Source organism: Equus przewalskii, chromosome 14, assembly GCF_037783145.1.
Source record: "Equus przewalskii isolate Varuska chromosome 14, EquPr2, whole genome shotgun sequence".
Classification (NCBI taxonomy): Eukaryota; Metazoa; Chordata; class Mammalia; order Perissodactyla; family Equidae; genus Equus; species Equus przewalskii.
The window spans coordinates 38346140-38358805 of NC_091844.1; the positions used below are offsets into that span (position 1 = coordinate 38346140).

Here is a 12666-nt window from a genome sequence, read left to right on the forward strand (position 1 = left end):
GTCCATCTCACAAATTCAGGCTGACCTTCCCTATCAGGTTAAATAAACAAGATTTTACTGAATATTAAAAGTTTTGAGAAAGCCCAAGTCACTTGGCCCTGAAGCTCTTTTCATTCTGAGGGTGTTGATTTAGATTCCTCAGCTCCAAGTCCTTAATCCCTGGCTGCAGGTTGAATACTGTGGGTGCCAGTAATACCTTCTTTAGGCCACTTGGGGATTTATCGAATACTTGACCTGCAATTTTTGCCTCTAGAATGATAGACCTATCTGTGTAGAACTTACAGAAACAAGTGATACTTAATGAAAGCTCACAATAAAATGTTTTTCATGCTAATGTCACATGGAATACACGTGAGTTAGGCCCTAAAGTTTGGGATTATATGCTGTGCTGTTTATACCTTGAACCGATGGGTTGGGTACCGCAGTCTTTTTAAAAACACATTCGTGAGCCTGTATCTTGCATGCATGGAATTGCCTAGGAACAGAGCAATGAATTAAAGATGGCACAGCTCCCTCTGCTTAACATTTCCTATTTTTCAGGGGTTTGTTTTGCAACTTTAATATTATTAATCTATACAACCTTTTACTTTTCATTCAGAATTTATATCAGAATCAAGCTAATAAATTAAAGATGAGTTAGTTCATTGTTGGGTGGTTTAACATAGACCTAGTATGTTAATCCCGATGTGCTTGTTACTAGGGTTTTAAAATTTTTATTATTATTATTTTTTATGCCTTGTAGCCGTGGTTATGCAGCAGCAATAAATCAGAACAAAGGAATGAAGGTATTGGGGCTTTAGGGAAAACATGTATTAGAAAAAATTGGTTTGGCACTAAGGGCTGTATTGCATTAAGGTGGATTTTAGAGATACAGAGGTAAGAGAATGTAGACAAATAAATTGTATAAATAATTTGAGAAATAGCAAGTCTGCACAGACCTGCAGTAACCCTGTAAGCTACCATTAACAAGACTTCCTAATTCCTGTTTAAACAGACCAAACAGGTACACTCTACTTAAACAAATAGCCAGGAGAAATGGGCACATGGCTAATGCTAGGGAAAGTGGGAGGAATAGATAAAGCTCTTTAGAATAGCCCAAAGGATTGGAATAATAGAAGTCTGTGTAGGAGTCTGACATAGCATCTTCTGTGAATAGGGCTTTATTGCCACCCTAGGCACTGATATTGCAAACGTATGCTAAGACAACCAGAAACTGGGAGCCTTACAGTGCAACTCACGCCTGAGAATGCAGTTCTTTGCACTAGGGAATTCACGTTGGCAGCCTGAATGCAGAGGAGACTGGAAGGAGCATTCAGATAAGGCTGAGTATAAGAATAAAAGACTTGATGTGGAAGGTGGAGTTGATGGGAAGGAGATAGGACCATTCCAGGGCCCTAAGGAAGTGCAAGGATGCCAGGAAGTACAGAAAGAATACAAGGAACAAGAAGAACTTTTCCTAGTAGCCTAAATCGTACCTGAACTGAGAGACCTATATGTTCTGGAACAGATTTTATTCTTAACTAAAGCATAAAAGCTCCGTAGATGTGGAGAGATAGCTTGTTTGAAGCCCTGAACTTGCTTTTGTGGCTCAGATATATCTGCTTCATCTCTGATTCTTTAATCTAAGATGGTCCAGGCATGCATCACTGTGCAGGCAGCAGACCTGGTCCCCATTCTTATCTTTGATGTTCTCCTAAACCTCTTTCCTATTTGTTCACTGGACCAGCTATTCCCTGCCCTGCATCCCATCACCTGGACCTGCTTCAGGCCCTGCTCCTCATTGGGCCCCTCAACTCTACCTTGCTGACCTTTCTTTCCCTTACTTTTTTTATTCACCCTCCCTCAGCTTCCCTAGCAAGGTGTATTTGACGGGATGTGACTACTAAACAACTGGTGGTTATCTCCAAGATAACAATAATCATAATAATAACCATGCTATCCTATACAGCCTGGCTGAGTTAAGTACGTTGTCATAAAAAATAGGTATATTTCTTTGGCTTCATGGGTTTGCAACAGCTGAGAGCCCCAATGCAGGTAGAGGTTACCACTTTTTCAATCCCCTTCTTTCCCTTCTTACTCAAATAAGAATAATACATGGATCCTGACTTCAAGGATCTTACAAACTGATATAAATGATTAAATATAAATGTTGAAAATTCAATAACAGGAAAGAAGTAAATAATTGTTTACAAAAAGACTAAAGGAAAAAGTCACAAGTCAGCACATGGTTACTTGGCAAATGAATGGGTACTAATTGGTACAAAACTTCAAAAGCTGGAGAGAAAGACTACTTTGAGCTGGTGAGGTCAGGGGGACCTCCCAGGCTTGTTTGTCAGGGAAAGTTGAAGATTTAGACTTGAGTTCTTGTGGAGTCTCCAGGGTTCTAGTTGAGACAAGTGAAAAGGGAGAGACGGCATTTTATAGTTCGGGTACAAAATGAGCAGCTGACAAGAAAGGACATAGACAGATAAACCTCCCTTTACACTGAAGCTTGAAACCTTTTACATAGCTTCCTGTGAAGAAATATGTATCCTTATGACCTTGCACCAAGATTTTGGCATATCTAAAACTTGATAACATGTTTCTCAGGAAAGCCTGTGAAACGTGAATTAAGAGGGAAAATCTGTCTGCAGGTCAGCGAACACAGCCTAAGAAGTTTGTGCTCTTCAACCAGTTTGAAGCTAAAACCAGGCTATTTTCACTCTTTGGTTAAATGCTAGCTAAATTCATTTTAATACTGCACTGTCAGTATTTTATTTATTTGTCTGGATGCCACATTTCCTTTCCCAAATCTCTCTTGCATAAATGATTTACTACATATTTGTTCCCAAAGCCAAAGATTTTATGCCTTGTCTCTTTTTTCTGATAAGAGGATATTGCAGCAGCTTCCCTTTTATGCTGCTGATGGTTTTTATGTTGTTAATTCAAAGTTCAGCAGAGTAACTAGTTTAGTAAGGCACAGAAAACCAAGAGGTTCAGCCTTCGAAATAACTAAGACAGTAAATCTTCACTGGCCCGTTATCACTTAGAACCCTGTCGATTTTGCTTTCCTAAAAAGTAAGTTAGCAGAGTGTGGTTCTTAAAATAGGTTTTACATTTCTTAACTCTCCAAACTAAGCATATTTAACTATGGGACACTTAAGGTCCTTAAGATTAAGTTATGAAAAAACAGTTTTACAATGGAAACCCATAAATCTTGAGAAAAATGGGAGCAATTCTTTCTGAATGTGCCCTCGTTAGGCCTTCACATAGGAATGCAGAGTGCTCTACATTTAAGACATGGATTATGTGATTTAAAAATTTTTTTAAAATTTCTTTTAAGGCAGCACTTGGGATGTTAATTTATAATAAGTTATTTGCCGTAGTTCTTTATGGTGATGGTCACTAGACTAAGCTAAAAGATTTAAAATAAAAACAAAAATCAATCAATAAACACATAAAATGAATTCATCAGGTCAGTACTGAAGGACTGTCCAAATTCTAATTTTACAAAATGCAAGTCAATAGAAAGTGTATTCCACACTAAAGGTTGCAAGCAAAGTAGAGACCTCACTCTAGGAAGCTGCCCCGTCTCCCAAATTTCCTTTCTTGGGATTTGGGGACTAAATTGGTTTTAGAACCCCACATTATTCTCAGAATGCGTCACCAGTTTCTTGAATTGTCTTAGCTTTTCAAAATTTCTAGCCTGTAGACCTTGGGAAGCAACAAATACTCCATGTTCAGGAAAACTGATGGGAAATAAAGAAGAATCAACTTAGTGGTTGGGTACCAGTAGAGTTAGAGCATTAAATGCAAGGAGAGGAAATAATAAAAACTTGCTGGGATGATTTGTGATACTGTGTAAACAGATTTCTCCAGTTTTAACTAGTTATATTTCTATTCAGAAACATTGGTTATATATAACATGATTTACGTATACGTAGTGCTTTTTCTCTCCCAGAAAATTGTAGAATAATTCATAATCTAAAATAAAATCCATACTGTAGTACATCTCCCTAAAAATCTGACAGATCAAGCCGAAGAAAATAAGAGAGGATATAGGGAATTTGATTTACATAGCTACAAACTAAATCTCATAAGTATATAGAACTTTATACCCAATAAGCAGAAAATACATGTTTTTTTCAAATGCTTATGGAACTTTTACAAAAATGAATCATATATTAGGCCACAAAGACAATCCCAATAAAATTCCCAAAGTTGAAACCATAGAAGTTATGTTCTCTGACCATATTGCAACACACATCTCCATCCCACACACATACACACATACAATAGCTTCCAAATCAACCATTTGGAGATCTTAAAACAGGCTTCTAAGTGACCCCTGGTTTAAAAAAGGAAAAATGATGGATTATATAACATTTGGAAATGAGTGACTCTGGCAAATTTAATATCAAAAGCTATGGGAGTCAGAGAGATATGACGTGAAAAGCTGCCACTGCAGACTTTGAAGATAGAGCAAGGGGACAATGAGCCAAGGAGAGTAATGGCCTCTAGAAGCTTGGAACAACCCTCAGCTTACAGTGGACCCTAGAAACTTGGAACAACCCTCAGTTTAGAGCCAACAAGTAAATGGGAACCTTAGTCCTACAAATGCCAGGAACGGAATTCTTTATCAATCTGAGTGAACAGGAAACAGAGCTCCCCTAGAGTCTCTAGAAAGGAATGCAGCCCTGAAGATACCTTGATTTTAACTCAGTGAGACCTGCACCTGATTTCTAACCTACAAAACTGTAAAATAATGAATTTGTGCTGCTTAAAGCTAGTAAGTTTGTGGTGATTTGTTATAGCAGGAATAGAAGATTAACACAGATTTTGGTACCTGGAAGAGAATCATTTGTTTTGCTCCTGAAAAAAATAACTAAATATGTGAAAGTGGCTTTAGAATTGAGCAGTAGGCAGAGGCTGGAAGAATATTGAGGAGCATGATAGAAAAAGTCTAGATCACATTGAATAGACTGTTAGTAGAAATATGAACTTTAAGGAATTGTGTCCTGCAGAACTTATAAATTATGAAATTCTACATTTAGCTGAGGAGATTTCCAAGCAAAATGTTGAAGGTGCAAATTAGTTTCTTCTTGCTGCTTATAGCAAAATGTGAGAGGAAAGAAATAAATTGAAGAAAGAACTGTTAAATGAATAGGCTCCAGGATTTGATAATTTGGGAAATTCTCAGCTTATTCCAGTTAAAAAAGACACTAAATTAAGAGATCCACACTGTTAGGGAAGTATACTCTAGAGAAAAAACTGAGGATGTGGCTGCACAAACTTCAGCTAACACCTCAGGAAGATCAAAAGGTCAGAGTATTCAGTCACACAAAAGGTTCTTTGAAGAGATTTGGGTGTGACTCACAGATCCCCTGAATCAAACCAAAGAGCTTCTAGGAAGCTTAAAGACTATGTCCTTCAGCCATCTCAGCAAAATCCAAAATTAGAGATGGGCATATCTAGTCAAGATCTGTAGATGAGCCTCTTATCTAATAAAGTAAATCTTTGTGACATACATGGGAGACCCACAAAGTTCTTGAGAATTTTATATCACCAGAAATACTGTCAGTGTGGGCCAAAACAACAGAGAGAGTAAGAAAAGAAACAAGGCTGTGAGATTCCCACAATTCTACAGGCAGGAAACAGGCTGAGAAAATCATACAGTTGCAAACATGTGATTCCTTTCATGAAAAAGAAGACTCATGCACCATAGAGGATTATTTCCAGACCTTGAAACTTAATGAAGTTTCCCCAGCTGGATTTTGAAATTGCTTGAGACTAGTAACTCCTTTTTACTTCCTTCAATTTTATCCCTTTTTGAACTAGAATGTTTATAATTGTTATCCTATGCCTGTCCCATCATTCTATTTGGGGAGAAGATAACTTGTTTTCTAGTTCCACAGGTCCACAGATAGAGAGGAATTGTACCTCAGAACGGCCTATACCCCAAGCTTCATCCACTCCTGATTTAGACAATAACAGGAGAATAATGCAAGATATGTAGAAAATGTAATAAAAGATGCAACTAAAAATTACCTTTTTATTTAACAGGCATTCAACAGACTTTCTTGCATGCTTTTTTAAAATTTTTGGTGAGGAAGATCAGTCTTGAGCTAACACCTGTGCCAATCTTCCTCTATTTTGTATGTGGGATGCCACCACAGCATGGCTTGACAAGTGGTGCTAGGTCTGTGCCCAGGATTCAAATCTGCAAACCTGCAAACCCCAGGCTGCTGAAGCAGAGCACACGAACTTAACCACTATGCCACTAGGCCGGCCCCTTCTTGCATGCTTACTTATTCAAAGTACTGTACTTAAACATACAATTATTTATTTATAGGTAGTTGTTGCTACTATGAATTTTAAAGATTAGTATCAATGTGGATTGCCGGGAAGATGGCAAAGTGGGAGGACTCTGAATTTACCTCCTCCCACTGACACGACAAACTTATAACTACCTGTGCAACAATTACCCCTGAGAGAGAACCAGAAACTGAATAAAAAGAACCCCCACAACAAGAGACAACACTGACTAAAGTGAAAGAGAAAGAAATACCTTTCTGGAAGGAAAAAAACACATTCTAGCCATGGTGCTTCAACCGTTCCTGGTATGAACCTTTTCCTGGAGGAGCAGGGGATCTGAGCAGGATAGCTTTGCCACAATAAGCAGCTCTTGAATTCAACATAACTGAGATGAGTGCCATAATATCTGGCTTTGCTGGCTATTAAAAACAATGGGGAATACCTCCAGAAAAGCTATCAAACATAGGAGAAAGAAAAGCCTGTCCTCAAAGGGCACATGCAGAAATTCACCCATTCCAGAAACCAACATAAAATCACAAGAAAGAAAGGTGCACACTCCTTTGGTGAAAGAGACTCACCTGGTAGACTGTTGGTAGATCTCAGGGAGGCAGGAGACTGCCAGGACCACCTCCCCAGGGACTGAAACACTAGTGGCAGCCATTATTGTGACCTATTACAGGCACGTTGACACAGATGCTAGCAGACACCATTGGATTTCTTCCCCTGGCTTGTTAGAGCAGGGGTTTTCCCAGCCCACTGGAGTGCCAATTCAATCCTACTGAGCCCCAGGCAGGCAGCCCACCCTAGAAACTGGCCCTGCCCACCAGCAAGCCTGCAGGCAACTTGCAGTAGGGCAAGTGGGTCCACTTTAGTGGAGCAGAGAATGTGCACAGGGTGGGACTGCATTGACAGGGAGCATGGGCCTGTGGGTGGTGGGACTTTCAACTGCAGCAGACTTGTGCTTCTCAAAGAGCCACATAGGAGATGGGCCCCACCTTCCAACATCTGAAACAATAGGGTGCTTCCATGCCTGGGGCTGGCCCCACCCAGCTGCACTCCTAAGAGAGCTGACAATAGCCTTGCAGGCCAGAGGCCTACAGCAATTGTGAGCCCGTGAACCTAGCAACCAGCCATGCTGGGGGCCTAGTCACTGAACAGCAACACAGCAGCAGATGTGTGCTATTAGATCTTGCAGCTACCTGCACTGGGGCTCCCACCACCCAATAAAGTGACTAAAGGGACCATAGCAGCCACATGCAGTAGAGCCTTACAACCAGCCGGCCAGGGAAGCAGCCTAGCCTTCCCATGCACCTGCAGTAAGAGCAACCCTGCCACAATAGAAGGATACACGTAACTCACACAGGGGACACTCCCAGAACATTTGGGACTGGTGACAAGAGGGAAACACACTGCTGGGCCTCATAAGGCATCTCTTACATAAGACCCCTTCTCCAAGATCAGGAGACATAGATGATCTACCTAATACACAAGTATAAGCACAGAGAAAAAGGCAAAATGAGCAGGCAAAGGAATGTGTTCCAAATAAGGGGACAGGACAAATCCTCAGAAAAAGAACTAAACAAAGCAGAGATAAACAATATACCTGATAAAGAGTACAAATTAATAGTCATAAGGATGCTCACTGATCTTGGGAGAATAGATGAACACAGTGAGAACTTCAATAAAGAACTGGAAAATATAAAAAAGAATCAATCAGAACTGAGGAATACAATAATGGAAATGAAAAACTTACCAGAGGGAATCAATAGCAGAGCAGATGACACAGAAGAATGGATCAGTGAGCCGGATGAAAGAGTAGAGGGAATCACCCAAGCTGAACAGAAAAAAGAAAAAAGAATTAAAAAGAATGAGGACAGTCTAAGGGACCTCTGGGACAACATCAAGCATACTAACATCCATAGTAAAGGTTTGCCATAAAGAGACGAGAGAGACAAAGAGGCAGAGAATCTATTTGAAGAAATAATAGTGGAAAACTTTCCCAAACTAAGGAAGGAAACAGATACCCAGGTACAGGAAGCACAGAGAGCACCAAACAAGATGAAGCCAAAGAGGCCCACACTAAGACACATTATAATTAAAATGTCAAGAATTAAAGATAAAGAGAGAATCCTAAAAGCTGCAAGAGAAAGGCAACAAGTTAGATACAAAGGAAACTCCATAAGGCTATCAGCTGACTTCATGGCAGAAACTTTACAGGCTGGAAGGGAGTGGTATGATATACTTAGAGTAATGAAAGCAAAAAGCCTTCAGTCAAGTATACTCTACCTGGCAAGGTTACCATTCAGAATGGAAGGAGAGAGAGAGAAATAATTTCCCAGACAAACAAAAACTAAGGAAGTTTATCACCAATAAACTGGCCTTACAAGAAATGTTAAAGGGACTTATCTGAATGGAAAAGAAAAGACCACCAATAGGAATAACAAAATTATATTGAAAAAAATCACTGGTAAAAGAAAATATACAGTAAAGGTAGAAGATCAATCATCTATGAAGCTAATATGAAGGTAAAAAGACAAAAGTACTGGGGCTGGCCCCCTGGCCGAGTGGTTAAGTTCGCGCGCTCCGCTGCAGGCGGCCCAGTGTTTCGTTGGTTCGAATCCTGGGCACGGACATGGCACTGCTCATCAGACCACGCTGAGGCAGCGTCTCACATGCCACAACTAGAAGGACCCACAACGAAGAATATACAACTATGTACCGGGGGGCTTTGGGGAGAAAAAGGAAAAAAATAAAATCTTTAAAAAAAAAAAAAAGACAAAAGTACTAAAATTATCTATTTCTATAATAAGAGGATACACATACACAAAAAAAGAGGTTAAATATGTGGGGGGAAGGGAGTAAAAGAGTAGGGATTTTAGTAAGAGGTCAAACTTAAGAGACTATAAACTTAACATAGATTATTATTTACATAGGTTATTATATATGAACCTCATGGTAATCAGAAACCGGAAATCTATAATAAATGTACAAAAAATTAAGAGAATGGAAACCAAATGTAATACTAAATAAAGCCATCAAACCACAAGGGAAGAGAGCAAGAGAATTAGAAAGGAACAGAGAAGAACTACTAAAACACCCAGAAAAAAAGTAAGAAAATGGTAATAAGTACATACATATCAATAGCTACTTTAAATGTCAGTGGACTAAATCCTCCAATCAAAAGGCATAGGGTAGGGGCTGGCCCAGTGGCGCAGCAGTTAAGTGTGCACATTCCACTTTGGCAGCCCAGGGTTCGCCTGTTTGGATCCCAGGTGCAGACATGGCACCACTTGGCAAGCCATGCTGTGGTAGGCATCCCACATATAAAGTAGAGGAAGATGAACATGGATGTTAGCTCAGGGCCAGCCTTCCTCAGGAAAAAGGGAAGGATTGGCAGCAGTTAGCTCAGGACTAATCTTCCTAAAAAAAAAAAAAAAAAAGACATAGGGTGGCTGATTGGATAAAAAAAACCCAAGATCCATATATATGCTGCATACAAGAGACACACTGCAGACCTAAAGACACTCACAAACTGAAAGTGAAGGTATGGAAAGAGATACTCTGTGCAAAGGGCAATGAAAGAAAGCTGGGGTAGCTATTTTTATTTCAGACAAAATAGACTTTAAAACAAAATTGTAACAAGAGACAAAGAAGGGCACTACATAATGATAAAGAGAACAATCTAACAAGAGGATGTAACACATGTAATAATCTATGCACCAAACATAGGAGCACCTAAATATATAAAGTAATTATTAATAAATGTTAAAGGAGAAATGGATAGTAAAACAATAATAGTAGGAGACTTTAACACTCCGCTTACATCAATGGATAGATCATCCAAACAGAAGATCAATAAGGAAACATTGGCCTTAAATGACACATTAGACCAGATGGATTTAGCAGATAAATACAGAACATTCTATCCAAAAACTGCAGAATACACATTGTTTTTGAATGCACATGAGACATTCTCCAGGATTGATCACATATTAGGCCACAAAACAAGAATGAATAAATTTAAGAAGATTGAAATAATACCAAGTATCTTTTCTGACCACAATGTATGAAACTAGAAATCAACAACACGAAGAAAACTGGAAAAGCCACAAATATGTGGAGATTAAACAAAATGCTACTGAACAACTATTGGGTCAACAAAGAAATCAAAGAAGAAATAAAAAAATACCTGGAGACAACTGAAAAATGAAAATATGCCATGCCAAAATTTGTGGGATACAGCAAAAGTGGTACTAAGAGGGAATTTAATAGCAATACAGACCTACCTCAAAAAACAAGAAAAATCTCAAAGATTCCAATAGTGTGCTTAAAGGAACTAGAGAAAAAAGAAAAAGCAAAGCCCAAAGTCGGTAGAAGTAAGGAAACAATAAAAATCAGAGCAGAAATAAATGAAATAGAGACTGAAAAAATGATAGAAAAATCAACAAAACTAAGAGCTGGTTCTTTGAAAAGATAAACAAAATTGACAAACCTTTAGCTAGACTCACCAAGAAAAAAAGAGAAGGCTCAAATAAATAAAATCAGAAATGGAAGAGGAGAAATTACAATGGACACCTCAGAAATACGAAAAATTATAAGGAATACTACAAAAAGCTATATGCCAACAAATTGGATAATCCAGAAGAAATGGATAAATTCTTAGACTCATACAACCTTCCAAAACTGAATCAAGAAGAAACAGAGAATTTGACTGGATCAATCACCAGTAAGGAGATCAAAACAGTAATCAAAAACCTCCCCCAAAATAAAAGTCCAGGACCAGATGGCTTCCCTGGTGAATTCTACCAAACATTCAAAGAAGACTTAACACCTATCATTCTCAAATTCTTTCAAAAAGTTGAAAAGGAAGGGAAGCTTTCTAACCCATTCTACAAGGCCAATATCACCCTGATACAAAAACCAGACAAGGACAACACAAATAAAGAAAATTATAGGCCAACATCACTGATGAACATCGAAGCAAAACTCCTCAACAAAATACCAGCAAATTGAATACAACATCATATTTAAAAGATCATACACCATGATCAAGTGGGATTTATTCCAGGGATGCAGTGATGGTTCAACATCTGCAGACCAGTCAACATGATGCATCACATTAATAAAACGAAGAATAAAAATCATATGATCATCTCAATAGATGCAGAGAAAGCACTCAACAAGATGCAGCATCCATTAACGATAAAAATTCTGAATAAAAAGGGTATAGAAGGAAAGTGCCTCAACATAATAAAGTCTGTATATGACAAACCCACAGCTAATGTCATACCCAACAGAAAAAAACTGAAAGCCATTCCTCTAAGAACAGGAACAAGACAAGGATGCCCCCTTTCACTACTCTTATTTAACATAGTATTGGAAGTCCTAGCCAGAGCAATTAGGCAAGAAAAATAAATAAAAGGGATCCAAACTGGAAAAGAAGAAGTAAAACTGTCACTATTTGCAGATGACATGATTTTGTATATAGAAAACCCTAAGGAATTCACCAAAAAAACTGTTAGAAATAATAATTGAATAAACTAAAGTTGCAGGATACAAAAATCAGTTGCATTTCTATATACTAACAATGAAGCAGCAGAAAGAAAGATTAAGAATACAATTTCATTTATAATTGCAACAAAAAGAATAACATGCCTAGGAATAAATTTAACCAAAGAGGTAAAACACCTGCACACTGAAAAACTATAAAACATTGTTGAAAGAAATTGAAGAAGACACAAATAAATGGAAAGATATTCCATGTTCCGGGACTGAAAGAATTAAGTTAAAATGTCCATACTTCTTAAAGCAATCTACAGAGTCAATGCAATCCCTATCAAAGTGCCAACAACATTTTTCACAGAAATAGAACAAAGAATTCTAAAATTTATATGGAACAACAAAAGACCCCAAATAGCCAAAGGATTCCTAAGAAAAAAAACAAAGCTGGAGGTATCACATTCCCTGATTTCAAGATACTACTAAGTTATAGTAATCAAAACAGCATGGTACTGGCACAAAAGTAGACACAGACTGGAACAGAATCGGGAGCCCAGAAATAAACCCACACATCTATGGACAGCTAATTTTTGACAAGGGAGCCAAGAACACACAATGGAGAAAGGAAAGTCTCTTCAATTAATGGTGTTGGGAAAACCGGACAGTCACATGCAAAAGAATGAAAGTAGACCATTATCTTACACCATACAAAAAAATTAACTCAAAATGGTTTAAAACTTGAAGGTAAGACCTGAAACCACAAAACTTCTAGAAGAAAATATAGGCAGTACACTCTTCAACATTAGCAGCATATTTTCAAATACCGTGTCTGACCAGGCAAGGGAAACAATAGAAAAAATAAACAAATGGGGC

General features: G+C 38.3%; 1 protein-coding gene across 22 annotated transcripts in view; it reads right to left on the reverse strand.

The window, feature by feature from the left end:
• EHBP1 (EH domain binding protein 1) overlaps nucleotides 1-12666 on the reverse strand; it is a 479572-nt gene that overhangs the window by 385816 nt on the left and 81090 nt on the right. For 7 of the 22 annotated variants that reach the window (XM_070572581.1, XM_070572575.1, XM_070572555.1 and 4 more), the window contains one exon: nucleotides 8048-8128. The exons of the other annotated variants lie outside the window; for them this stretch is intronic. The gene's annotated coding sequence lies outside the window, so the exon portion shown is untranslated. The remainder of the gene's footprint in view (nucleotides 1-8047; nucleotides 8129-12666) is intronic. 22 annotated transcript variants of the gene reach the window in all.